This window comes from Protopterus annectens, chromosome 2.part2, assembly GCF_019279795.1.
Source record: "Protopterus annectens isolate FY-2018-M chromosome 2.part2, PAN1.0, whole genome shotgun sequence".
Classification (NCBI taxonomy): domain Eukaryota; kingdom Metazoa; phylum Chordata; order Ceratodontiformes; family Protopteridae; genus Protopterus; species Protopterus annectens.
The window spans coordinates 778951449-778963594 of NC_056730.1; the positions used below are offsets into that span (position 1 = coordinate 778951449).

The 12146-nt window shown below is 42.6% G+C and overlaps 1 protein-coding gene across 1 annotated transcript in view; it reads right to left on the reverse strand.

Moving 5' to 3' along the window:
* EDIL3 (EGF like repeats and discoidin domains 3) overlaps positions 1-12146 on the reverse strand; it is a 3472995-nt gene that overhangs the window by 2305791 nt on the left and 1155058 nt on the right. The gene's annotated exons all lie outside the window — the stretch shown is intronic.

The following is a 12146-nucleotide window of genomic DNA, read 5'->3' on the forward strand; positions in this document are numbered from 1 at the left end:
TTGCTGATATGTGAATTTGGGCCAGGATTTGGATGGATTTCACCATGAGATCGAAGTTGTATGGGATGTTTTAGTATAGTTCTTATATATTCAGAGTACTTGAGTGAGGTATTCTTACTGTAGATGTAAGTGACATGAGAAGATATATGAAATCTAGGGAGTAAGTAGATTGATGATGAGGTTATGTTGCTATGAGAGAGGGAGCTTGGTTGTGTGGTACGTAGAGTTTGATAGTGGGGAGGTATGTTATAAGTTAGGGAGACATGTTCGTAGAAGGTTAGAGCATAGGGTAATGCTAAAAAGATTAGTGTAGAAGTAATAAGAAGATATTGTTTCAGGTTTCGATTCTGAAAGAAGATCATTTTAGTTAATAGGGTTGAGAGGTTATGTAGCGTGTTTGATAAAGTAAAACTGTGGGATATGGAATGATAGAATAGATAGGGGGTCACTAAAGGGGGAGGTAGCAGAGGGTATAGAGGTAGAGTACAGTAATTATTGCATTCTTGCAGTAGGGAGGGGTTGATTAAGTATAGAGTTGGCAAGGGGAAGGGTAGATAATTGATGGTGTGAGATGATAGGTTGAGGGGTGTAGTGGATGTGGCTAATGATGTGTAAATGTAACAGCACTGGGGGTGGGTTGGAATTGGTGGTAGGGTAGGGGTGCAGAGTGAGCCCATAGGGCGAACGGAGTGGGATAGAGCAAATAGAGCAGGAGTCAGCAGAGACAATCAGTGAGCAGCAGAACCCCAGGGAGAGGTAGTGAGTAAGTAGCTGCTAGAAGAGCAGATAAGGAGTAGGACAGAAGGGAGGGGGAACTATGGAGCATTATAGTTTATAGCAGGTAGGAGAAGAGGCAAGTACAGCCTAGAAACAGAAGAAGAGGTAGATGGGGGAGAAGTCAGGCTACTGGGCAAGGGATGAGAGGGGGCAGAAAAAAAGAAGAGCAGTGAGCAGAGACTAAGAAAGAATAAGGGGAGTGAGTAAGGGCACAAAGCCTAGAGTACACTGCCACCTAATGGGCAGAAAAGAAGTAGCAGCAGGTAGCCAGGTAAAGAATCAGCTGGTGGGAAGGATAAGGTAGGTAGCGAGGGGTAAATCTTTCAAGAGACTAAAATCAGGGAGAGGGGACTGGCTGCTGGTTTTCCTGGCCCAGAGGCTAAATTACTTTATAAAGTGTAATTACAAGATGAATTAAGAAGATTAGCCTTCAAAACGGGTCAATTGTAAAACATACTTAGTAAGTTCAGTACAGTCAGGTGGGAGCACAGGTCAGCAGAAACAGAGGATGGTCCAAATTAGGCAAGGCTTGAGGTGGTTCAGGGGTCCTTAGAAGCCAGGCAGGTCCCTTAATGCAAGGTTGTGGAGAGATTGTTAGTAAGTTCAGTACAGTCAGGTGGGAGCACAGGGCAGCAGAAATAGAGGATGGTCCCAATTAGGCAAGGCTTGAGGTGGTTCAGGGGTCCTTAGAAGCCAGGCAGGTCCCTTAATGCAAGGTTGTGGAGAGATTGTTAGTAAGTTCAGCACAGTCAGGTGGGAGCACAGGGCAGCAGAAATAGAGGATGGTCCCAATTAGGCAAGGCTTGAGGTTGTTCAGGGGTCCTTAGAAGCCAGGCAGGTCCCTAAATGCAAGGTTGTGGAGAGATTGTTAGTAAGTTCAGTACAGTCAGGTGGGAGCACAGGGCAGCAGAAATAGAGGATGGTCCCAATTAGGCAAGGCTTGAGGTGGTTCAGGGTCCTTAGAAGCCAGGCAGGTCCCTTAATGCAAGGTTGTGGAGAGATTGTTAGTAAGTTCAGTACAGTCAGGTGGGAGCACAGGGCAGCAGAAATAGAGGATGGTCCCAATTAGGCAAGGCTTGAGGTGGTTCAGGGGTCCTTAGAAGCCAGGCAGGTCCCTTAATGCAAGGTTGTGGAGAGATTGTTAGTAAGTTCAGTACAGTCAGGTGGGAGCACAGGGCAGCAGAAATAGAGGATGGTCCCAATTAGGCAAGGCTTGAGGTGGTTCAGGGTCCTTAGAAGCCAGGCAGGTCCCTTAATGCAAGGTTGTGGAGAGATTGTTAGTAAGTTCAGTACAGTCAGGTGGGAGCACAGGGCAGCAGAAATAGAGGATGGTCCCAATTAGGCAAGGCTTGAGGTGGTTCAGGGGTCCTTAGAAGCCAGGCAGGTCCCTTAATGGAAGGTTGTGGAGAGATTGTTAGTAAGTTCAGTACAGTCAGGTGGGAGCACAGGGCAGCAGAAATAGAGGATGGTCCCAATTAGGCAAGGCTTGAGGTGGTTCAGGGGTCCTTAGAAGCCAGGCAGGTCCCTTAATGCAAGGTTGTGGAGAGATTGTTAGTAAGTTCAGTACAGTCAGGTGGGAGCACAGGGCAGCAGAAATAGAGGATGGTCCCAATTAGGCAAGGCTTGAGGTGGTTCAGGGGTCCTTAGAAGCCAGGCAGGTCCCTTAATGGAAGGTTGTGGAGAGATTGTTAGTAAGTTCAGTACAGTCAGGTGGGAGCACAGGGCAGCAGAAATAGAGGATGGTCCCAATTAGGCAAGGCTTGAGGTGGTTCAGGGGTCCTTAGAAGCCAGGCAGGTCCCTTAATGGAAGGTTGTGGAGAGATTGAGTTTGTTAGCGTGTCTCAAGGTTCAGGGGCACGCAGCAGCCAGGTAAAGGTGTGGATAGTAAAGGAAGGTGCCACGAAGGATTCAGCTCTATATGTCCTCAGGGCAGGAAGTGAGGTGAGTAGTGGGAGGGGGCAGCATCAGAAAAGGCAGGTAGATACGGGAGGGACTGATTAATACCCTTGAGTAGGAATATTAAGATTCAGGTAAGAGTGAGGTAGTACAAGATGGCAGAGCAAGTAGAGGGGGAGTCAGCAGAGACAATCAGTGAGCAGCAGAACCTCAGGGAGAGGTAGTGAAGCAGGTAAGTAGCTGCTAGAAGAGCAGATAAGGAGTAGGACAGAAGGAAGGAGGAACTATGGAGCGTTACAGTTTATAGTAGGTAGGAGAATAGGAAAGTACAGCCTAGAAACAGACGAAGAGGTAGATGGGGGAGAAGTCAGGCTACTGGGCAAGGGATGAGAGGAGGCAGAAAAAAAAGAAGAGCAAAGACTAAGAAAGAATAAGGGGAGTGAGTAAGGGCACGAATTCTAGAGTACATGCCACCTAGTGGGCAGAAAAGAAGTAGCAGCAGGTAGCCAGGTAAAGAATCAGCTGGTGGGAAGGATAAGGTAGGTAGCGAGGGGTAAATCTTTCAAGAGACTAAAATCAGGGAGAGGGGACTGGCTGCTGGTTTTCCTGACCCAGAGGCTAAATTATTTTATAGTGTAATTACAAGACGAATTAAGAAGATTAGCCTTCAAAATGGGTCAATTGTAAAACATAGTTAGTAAGGTCAGTACACTCAGGTGGGACCACAGGGCAGCAGAAATAGAGGATGGTCCCAATTAGGCAAGGCTTGAGGTGGTTCACGGGTCCTTAGAAGCCAGGCAGGCCCCTTAATGCAAGGTTGTGGAGAGATTGTTAGTAAGTTCAGTACAGTCAGGTGGGAGCACAGGGCAGCAGAAATAGAGGATGGTCCCAATTAGGCAAGGCTTGAGGTGGTTCAGGGGTCCTTAGAAGCCAGGCAGGTCCCTTAATGCAAGGTTGTGGAGAGATTGTTAGTAAGTTCAGTACAGTCAGGTGGGAGCACAGGGCAGCAGAAATAGAGGATGGTCCCAATTAGGCAAGGCTTGAGGTGGTTCAGGGGTCCATAGAAGCCAAACAGGTCCCTTAATTCAAGGTTGTGGAGAGATTGTTAGTAAGTTCAGTACAGTCAGGTGGGAGCACAGGGCAGCAGAAACAGAGGATGGTCCCAATTAGGCAAGGCTTCAGGTTGTTCAGAGGTCCTTAGAAGCCAGGCAGGTCCCTTAATGCAAGGTTGTGGAGAGATTGTTAGTAGGTTCAGTACAGTCAGGTGGGAGCACAGGGCAGCAGAAATAGAGGATGGTCCCAATTAAGCAAGGCTTGAGGTGGTTCAGGGGTCCTTAGAAGCCAGGCAGGTCACTTAATGCAAGGTTGTGGAGAGATTGTTTGTAAGTTCAGTACAGTCAGGTGGGAGCACGGGGCAGCAGAAATAGAGGATGGTCCAATTAGGCAAGGCTTGAGGTGGTTCAGGGGTCCTTAGAAGTATGGCAGGTCCCTTAATGCAAGGTTGTGGAGAGATTGTTAGTAAGTTCAGTACAGTCAGGTGGGAGCACAGGGCAGCAGAAATAGAGGATGGTCCCAATTAGGCAAGGCTTGAGGTGGTTCAGGGGTCCTTAGAAGCCAGGCAGGTCCCTTAATGCAAGGTTGTGGAGAGATTGTTAGTAAGTTCAGTACAGTCAGGTGGGAGCACAGGGCAGCAGAAATAGAGGATGGTCCCAGTTAGGCAAGGCTTGAGGTGGTTCAGGGGTCCTTAGAAGCCAGGCAGGTCCCTTAATGCAAGGTTGTGGAGAGATTGTTAGTAAGTTCAGTACAGTCAGGTGGGAGCACAGGGCAGCAGAAATAGAGGATGGTCCCAATTAGGCAAGGCTTGAGGTGGTTCAGGGGTCCTTAGAAGTATGGCAGGTCACTTAATGCAAGGTTGTGGAGAGATTGTTAGTAAGTTCAGTACAGTCAGGTGGGAGCACAGGGCAGCAGAAATAGAGGATGGTCCCAATTAGGCAAGGCTTGAGGTGGTTCAGGGGTCCTTAGAAGCCAGGCAGGTCCCTTAATGCAAGGTTGTGGAGAGATTGTTAGTAAGTTCAGTACAGTCAGGTGGGAGCACAGGGCAGCAGAAATAGAGGATGGTCCCAATTAGGCAAGGCTTGAGGTGGTTCAGGGGTCCTCAGAAGCCAAACAGGTCCCTTAATGCAAGGTTGTGGAGAGATTGAGTTTGTTAGCGTGTCTCAAGGTTCAGGGGCATGCAGCAGCCAGGTAAAGGTGTGGATAGTAAAGGAAGCCGCCACGAAGGATTCAGCTCTATATGTCCTCAGGGAAGGAAGTGAGGTGAGTAGTGGGAGGGGGCAGCATCAGAGGGGGCGGGTAGATAAGGGAGGGACTGAGTAATCCCCTTGAGTAGGAATATTAAGATTCAGGTAAGAGTGAGGTAGTACGAGATGGCAGAGCAAGTAGAGGGGGAGTCAGCAGAGACAATCAGTGAGCAGCAGAACCCCAGGGAGAGGTGGTGAAGCAGGTAAGTAGCTGCTAGAAGAGCAGATAAGGAGTAGGACAGAAGGGAGGGGGAACTATGGAGCATTATAGTTTATAGCAGATAGGAGAAGAGGAAAGTACAGCCTAGAAACAGAAGAAGAGGTAGATGGGGGAGAAGTCAGTCTACTGGGCAAGGGATAAGAGGGGGCAGAGAAAAAAGAAGAGCAGTGAGCAGAGACTAAGAAAGAATAAGGGGAGTGAGTAAGGGCACAAAGCCTAGAGTACACTGCCACCTAGTGGGCAGAAAAGTAGCAGCAGGTAGCCAGGTAAAGAATCAGCTGGTGGGAAGGATAAGGTAGGTAGCGAGGGGTAAATCTTTCAAGAGACTAAAATCAGGGAGAGGGGACTGGCTGCTGGTTTTCCTGACCCAGAGGATAAATTACTTTATAAAGTGTAATTACAAGACGAATTAAGAAGATTAGCCTTCAAAATGGGTCAATTATAAAACATACTTAGTAAGTTCAGTACAGTCAGGTGGGAGCACAGGGCAGCAGAAATAGAGGATGGTCCCAATTAGGCAAGGCTTGAGGTGGTTCAGGGGTCATTAGAAGCCAGGCAGGTCCCTTAATGCAAGGTTGTGGAGAGATTGAGTTTGTTAGCGTGTCTCAAGGTTCAGGGGCACGCAGCAGCCTGTATTGCATGTATATGTATACCAATATGTAGCAGCCTGTGTTGTATGTATATGTATACCAATATGTATACCATTACACTGTTTTACAACTAAATAAACAACTCCCAAACCTGATAACATGTATATTAGTCAGAAAGTTTGGGAAGAAACTATCATTCTGTTTATTTTTTTGTTTAGTTTGGATTTCCAGTCTGTGTGCTTAATAAAGGATTTTCGACTGGAAGCAGACTGTCCACCCTGCTCAGATTACTTCTGAATACACAACAGAGTTAATAAGTGTGTAATAATATTAATAATATTTCAAAATAAGTTTTTTTTTTCATTTAGGATGTTTTTAAGTTCACTACTTCTATTACCATTTTCTGATTTTTTTCTGCTTTTTAATATACAGTGATTAACTACACATACAGGAACTGAAAAACTTCCACACAGAGAACTTTCTTACACTGTTTTGTTTTAGACCCATTATACCTAAATCGTGGGTTGTTTGAGACTTAAAGAGATACCACAGTGATTACTTGTTTCACGTTTTATATTTACATACTAATGAGTTTGTCTACTTTATCTTGGTTAGCTATTTTGTTAAAGAATCTTCTAACTGCAATTTTACAGTTTGTCAGCTTCCTGCACTACGGAAAGTCACAGATGTTATAAATGTAGGGCAGAATAATTATATTTTCACATCGCTCATATAACTGCTATACTTCAAAGCATATAATGTTCAGTTACAAACTCTATTTACTTTTATACAAATTTTATAGAAAAGAGGTACAAATTTGCACGTCTTTTCATGCCAAAGAAAAACACACATTTTGCAAATTCAGCCCCATATTTCTAGGTTATCTGATACAGGATTTAAAAGACTTAAGTGCACTTCTTAAATCTGCTATACTCTGACTCAGAAAAAATGGTTTGTTATTCTCAGATGTCACATATACATTGATACAGATACATTTATGGCATTGTTGTACAAATAATATGACAGTTATGAGGAGTAAACCTTGGTATTGTAGTTGGAAAATGCAAAATAAAAAAAATGCAAACCATAGCCAGTGTTACAGGTATAGGGATAAATAAGCTATAAATATAATGTGCAAGATTGCTAGAAGGCAGTTAATATACCAAAAGCAAAGTGGAAAAATCCTGAGTCAGCTAAGCAACCTAAGTCAGTGAATACAATGTATATGCTGGGCAGAAGCACCATCAACCCCTCAGGACATAACAGTAGGCAAACCTCAAGGCCCAATATTTTGCAGGCTATTCTTTAATATAGTCATAAATAAAATGCATATAGCTTTACACCTGCCATGCATAATCCAATATGTAGATAAACCCACTACTCACTGATATATTCATAAACAAAATGCATATAGCTTCATACCCAGCAAGTATAATACCATATTTAGACAAGAATCATCAATCCCACAGTTCCAAGCCTTATGTTATGTTGGCATAGCGGGATAAAACCATGACTACAAATCAGCTGAAGTGACAGTAATTAGTGGCCCAGTCACTTTTAGCAGCTGGATTTAGGAAGGAAGTGCCTGCTTGCTCCTCTTCAGAAGGGGTACTGGGGTGACGTGTTAGTAGTAGGCAGGCCACTCTTACTGCTGCATTGAAGAAAAAAAAGCTATAAATGACAGACTGACTAATGGGAGGAGCCTTAGCATTGTCAACATCTAAGGGCGGGGGCAAATAAATGACTACAAGCTCAAAATGGCCTATCAGAGAAAAAAATAATATACAGGGGTAGGACTTCCCTGCAGTCAGTTAAGACAGCATTTGCAAACAACAGTGTTGGCTTCCTAGTTCACTTCCTCCTCACACTCTCATCTCCAGTGCAGCCCCAGCAGATGATTCCTGTCCAGAGCGATTAAACATCCAGTTAATTCTACACTGTCACAGTATTGGAGAAAGGATAGGCTTAAGAGGAAGCCACACACAGCTGAGGTATAACCTGCCCCAGCCAGCCCAATGTATGAATCATACAGAAAAAAATTCAACAAAAGACAAAAACAGAAAGCTGGTGATGATACTCTAAAACTTCTCCTAAAGGCCAGTAAAACTAATGTATTTGTTCACGTACCCCAACTGCCTAATAACAGTTATTTTTTTATGCACTCAAACAGTAGGACAAACATCAAATTAGTACCTCATAGAAAACTACTGAATTTTTAAACAGCAAATCTAACAGACTTCCATAACTATTTTACACATTAAAACTATTTCTAACAGAACAAGCATGAACCACTACAAACTGCATTCATCTCTGAAGACTTTTTTGACCCTAGTAATGTTTGGTGATATACAATATATTCTCTGACCAGTTTACAAAGTCAGCTGCAACATAACAATTAGGAGAAATGTCCCTTAAAAGAATTTCATGGGGTGGAAAAAAGATGACCAATACTAACTTGTGTTTAGCACTGAAGCTTACAGTGCAGTACTTTCCATATTAGATGGAATACTGAGAGAGGAAGGTACAAGTATGTACATATTTAAATATTTACAATTACTGCTGAAAACAAGAAAGGTGGCAATAGTTGATGCAACACCCTAAACCCATGCAGAAATAAGAGAAAGTGGATTGATAACGAATTATGCAGTATTCACTCCAGAAGAGGCGAGTGCAGAAATATATTTGTAGTCAGCAGTTAGTGAAGTATGAAAGTGGATGAGGGAAGTTATCCCATGTCTAGAAAGCAAGTACATTTATACATGTTTTGAGGGTATTTTACAAATTCTTCCCTAAATGTGCTATATTCAGTTATCTGTCTGAGTTCAGCAGGTAGTTGGTTCCAGATAGAAGGGGCAATTTTGTTGATGCTTTTTTACCTGATGCTAGCTTGAAGAGGGTTCTGGTAAGTGCTAGCTTCCTCCAGGAAAGTATGCAAAAGCTCTGATAACTAGTTTGCCCAAGAGATGGGTAGAACTGACAGTGGATGATTAAAAATATGAGGGAAAATAAAAGGACAACAAGAAGCCAAACAGGTTTTGTAGGTTGAGGCATTGGTGTTTAAATGGAGAAGAGTGGTTAAAGAACCTGCATGTTACATTTAAATCTGCATATTGTGGCTACAGGGTGATGACTGGCAGAGGGAAGGTGATCTGAGATGCAGTAAGGGGCTTTAAATTCAGCAGACAATTTTGAGACTACGGTTTTGACTGGTGTTTGAATGAGTGCATTTGATCTAACATAAGGCTGAAGTACTTGTACTTCTCAGTTGAAGATATGATTTGTTTGGTGGGATTTGTAATAAGTACAGGTGATACAGCTGCCAGATTTTCTTAAATGACAAAGAACAAGTCATCTATTTTTGAGACATTAAAATTTAGCTGATTGCTGGAAAGCCAGCAGCATGGGGAGAAGTCATCCTTTTGCAGGGTCTACTTGGACAGCTATAGGGGAGGTTCTATTTGTGTGCAAGATGACGTTGTTTGCATAGAATGCAAGAGGGTATGTTTCTGATGAAGTCAGAAAATAATATGGGACTAAAGTTGGACCCTTGCAGGACTACAATGGAATAAGAACCACAGTCTGTACATAGTTTTGACCAAATGTATTCTGAAGGTTCTGTTTTGACGGATAACAATCAAGTGGTTTAAAAGTAATTGCCAAATCCCAACAAGGTTAGCTTTTGTACAGGGATACAGTGATCAACTGTCTAAAAGGCGTGGCATAGATCAATAAAAAGACCCCAGTAAGACTGCCATGAAAATATTAGTTGCCATTAAACTGCTACTAACATATTATGACTGTGCCTGGAACCATGCTGGTAGTCAAACAGGAATCCATATTTGTTCTGGTGTTCATAAATCTGATATAGATATTTTTTGAATATCTTGGTGACTAACCACAAAATGGCTACTGGGCTTCCAGACAGGGATAATGAGTGCATTTGAACTGAGCTGGATTCTTCCCTATGGAGAGAGCAGGATGATTATGGGCAAGGGATTTTAGGAGTTGTTAGGCGCACACTCTCAGGAATGATGGGGAAAATCTTAAGGCATTTAGGTTGGATTTAAAGTTTCACTTTCTATGGAAAGCTGTTCTTGGCAAATTTTTCAGAGATTTCTTTTAACATAGAATGTTGAAGTGCAAAAGGTCATTAAAATGATATTAGATAGAAATGAATACTGTGGGGGATCAGTGGGAATGTTGTAGGTAGTGGTGAAGTCGGGCTGTTGGGAGAGGAAAAAGTGACTCGGACAAAGTTGTAGAATTGGCAGGACAGCTAATTAGAACTTTAACGTCATATAGTGTATTTATATTTGAGATGTTATTGCTGCTCGTAGAGCTATCAAAAAAGTATGTTATACTTCTAGTTGTCTGCTGGAACTGTTTGGGCTGCGTTATTGGACCACAGGAAAGTGGACTTGGCATTTATTATTTCTAGAATGCAGGAGTGGTTAAGGGAAAAGAAGGTTTGGTAGCCTGGCTATGTGTTAGGGGTTTTCTGGGCACAGAACTTGTCCTTTATGATTTTTTTTTTTTTATGTTGGTGTCTGACAATAAATGATAAAATTGTTTATTTGTGCACCTCTTCTGAGTAGGAAAACAAACAGTTCATTAAAGCATAAGGGGAAGAATATCTTAATAGGAAATTTAGGGTAAATAAAAAAATTTTGCAGCAGTCAGTTGTTAGTCTGATGCTCGTCCCTTCTAACTCAAGGACTGAAGCAGAACACAACTATCTTTAATCAGCTGCAACCAAACTTCAGCTTGCTTTCCTCATTTTATACAAGCAGTTAATAAAGCAGACAGCCTTTATTTATTTTTAATAAAGCAGACCGTCTTGCCTTAACTGGATACATGCCTTCAGAGTTTTACTTAAAAGACAAGAATGAAATATTCTTTCTTTGTAGCCCCCCCCCCCCCTTACCTCATGCCAGATATGCAACAATCACAATTCTGACTCAGAGTAAAGTTTTTTAAGATTTACAGAAATCAGACCTCTTTGCTATAAAAAATGTTACAAGTTCGGGATCCAGAACAAGTTTTTTCTCAAACTGTTTGCATGCTCAAAGCACAGCAGTACAAATTCTACTTACTCCTAAACTTGCACTAAACTGCCTCAGCAACACTGATTTTACATTGAAGTTTGTCTGCTTTGCTATGCAGAGACCCTAGGCTAACTCTGTAATGGTATGTAGCTTGACTTGTATTAAGGGGGGGGGACTAGTGTAGTGAGGTGGACAAGATACACCAGGCCATGACCTTACGAAACAAAAAGCTTTTGAATGAGGTATAGAAGCTAGTACTATTAGCTGGATGACTTTAGAAATAGTTTGGCTCTTTTAGCCAGGCAGGCTGACAATTTTTTTTTTCACAAAGGAGAATGTTAGAAGGTACATCAGCAACAAAATTATGCAATTCTAACATAGTCTCACTCGAGTTAGGATGTGGTGGTTGTGAGAGGGTGCGTTCTTTAATTCTGACAACCACAAATCAGTTCTTGTGATAACAGAACTACGTGAGTGAATTTAGGGAACTATATACTATGTCTGTTTTTGTGGTACCACAGAGTGTGCATACTCCTTCAAAATACAGCAGTTCTGGAATCAGTATATGTAAAAAGGAGTCTACTTCAATATATGGAAGTATGACAATATCGAATCTCAATTTGTCGACATCGTAAAATCGAAAGCTCACTTACTCGAACAAATTAAGATTTGATAATGTCGTACTTTGATGTAGTGAAGTAAACCCGTAAAAAGTTGGGGTGTGCATGGGGGATTTGAAATCTCCATGGAAAAACACTGTAGTGCTTTATTAGAGAGCTTTGATATTATATTGTTTGAACTGCAGTCTTTTTAGACATTTGGGAACAATTTTGAGTCTTGTACTTGGACTGTGCCATCGTGTGAAGGATATTTAGTACATGGGAAGCATAAAGGAAACTAGGCAGTAGGAAGTCTGGGCTGAAGCTACACTGTTATACTCCCTTTATTTTCTATCAAGAACTATTTGGCTTTGTGCCGTCAGCCAATCTGATGGGTTTTATTACTGATGAGCTTGATATGGAGATCAAACATGAACTTACTATCCAAAATAACCATCAAAAACTTAGCCTCTCAATGATGTCGATGGATAAGGCCCTGACTTTTACCCAGGCCACCTTGCTGAATTAGTGGTTCTGATGAATGATGAGAAGATAAGGGGAGGATGAGTGGTGCCAACAGGGAGGGGTGGATCCTGGATGGCTGCTTCTGTTGCTATGGTGAAGTGCAGTGGAGATCGCAACAAGCAGCAGCGAGTCAGGAGGGGTATATTCTATGGTTACCCAAGCTGGTGATGGTAGCTACCACCTGTGCATGTGAA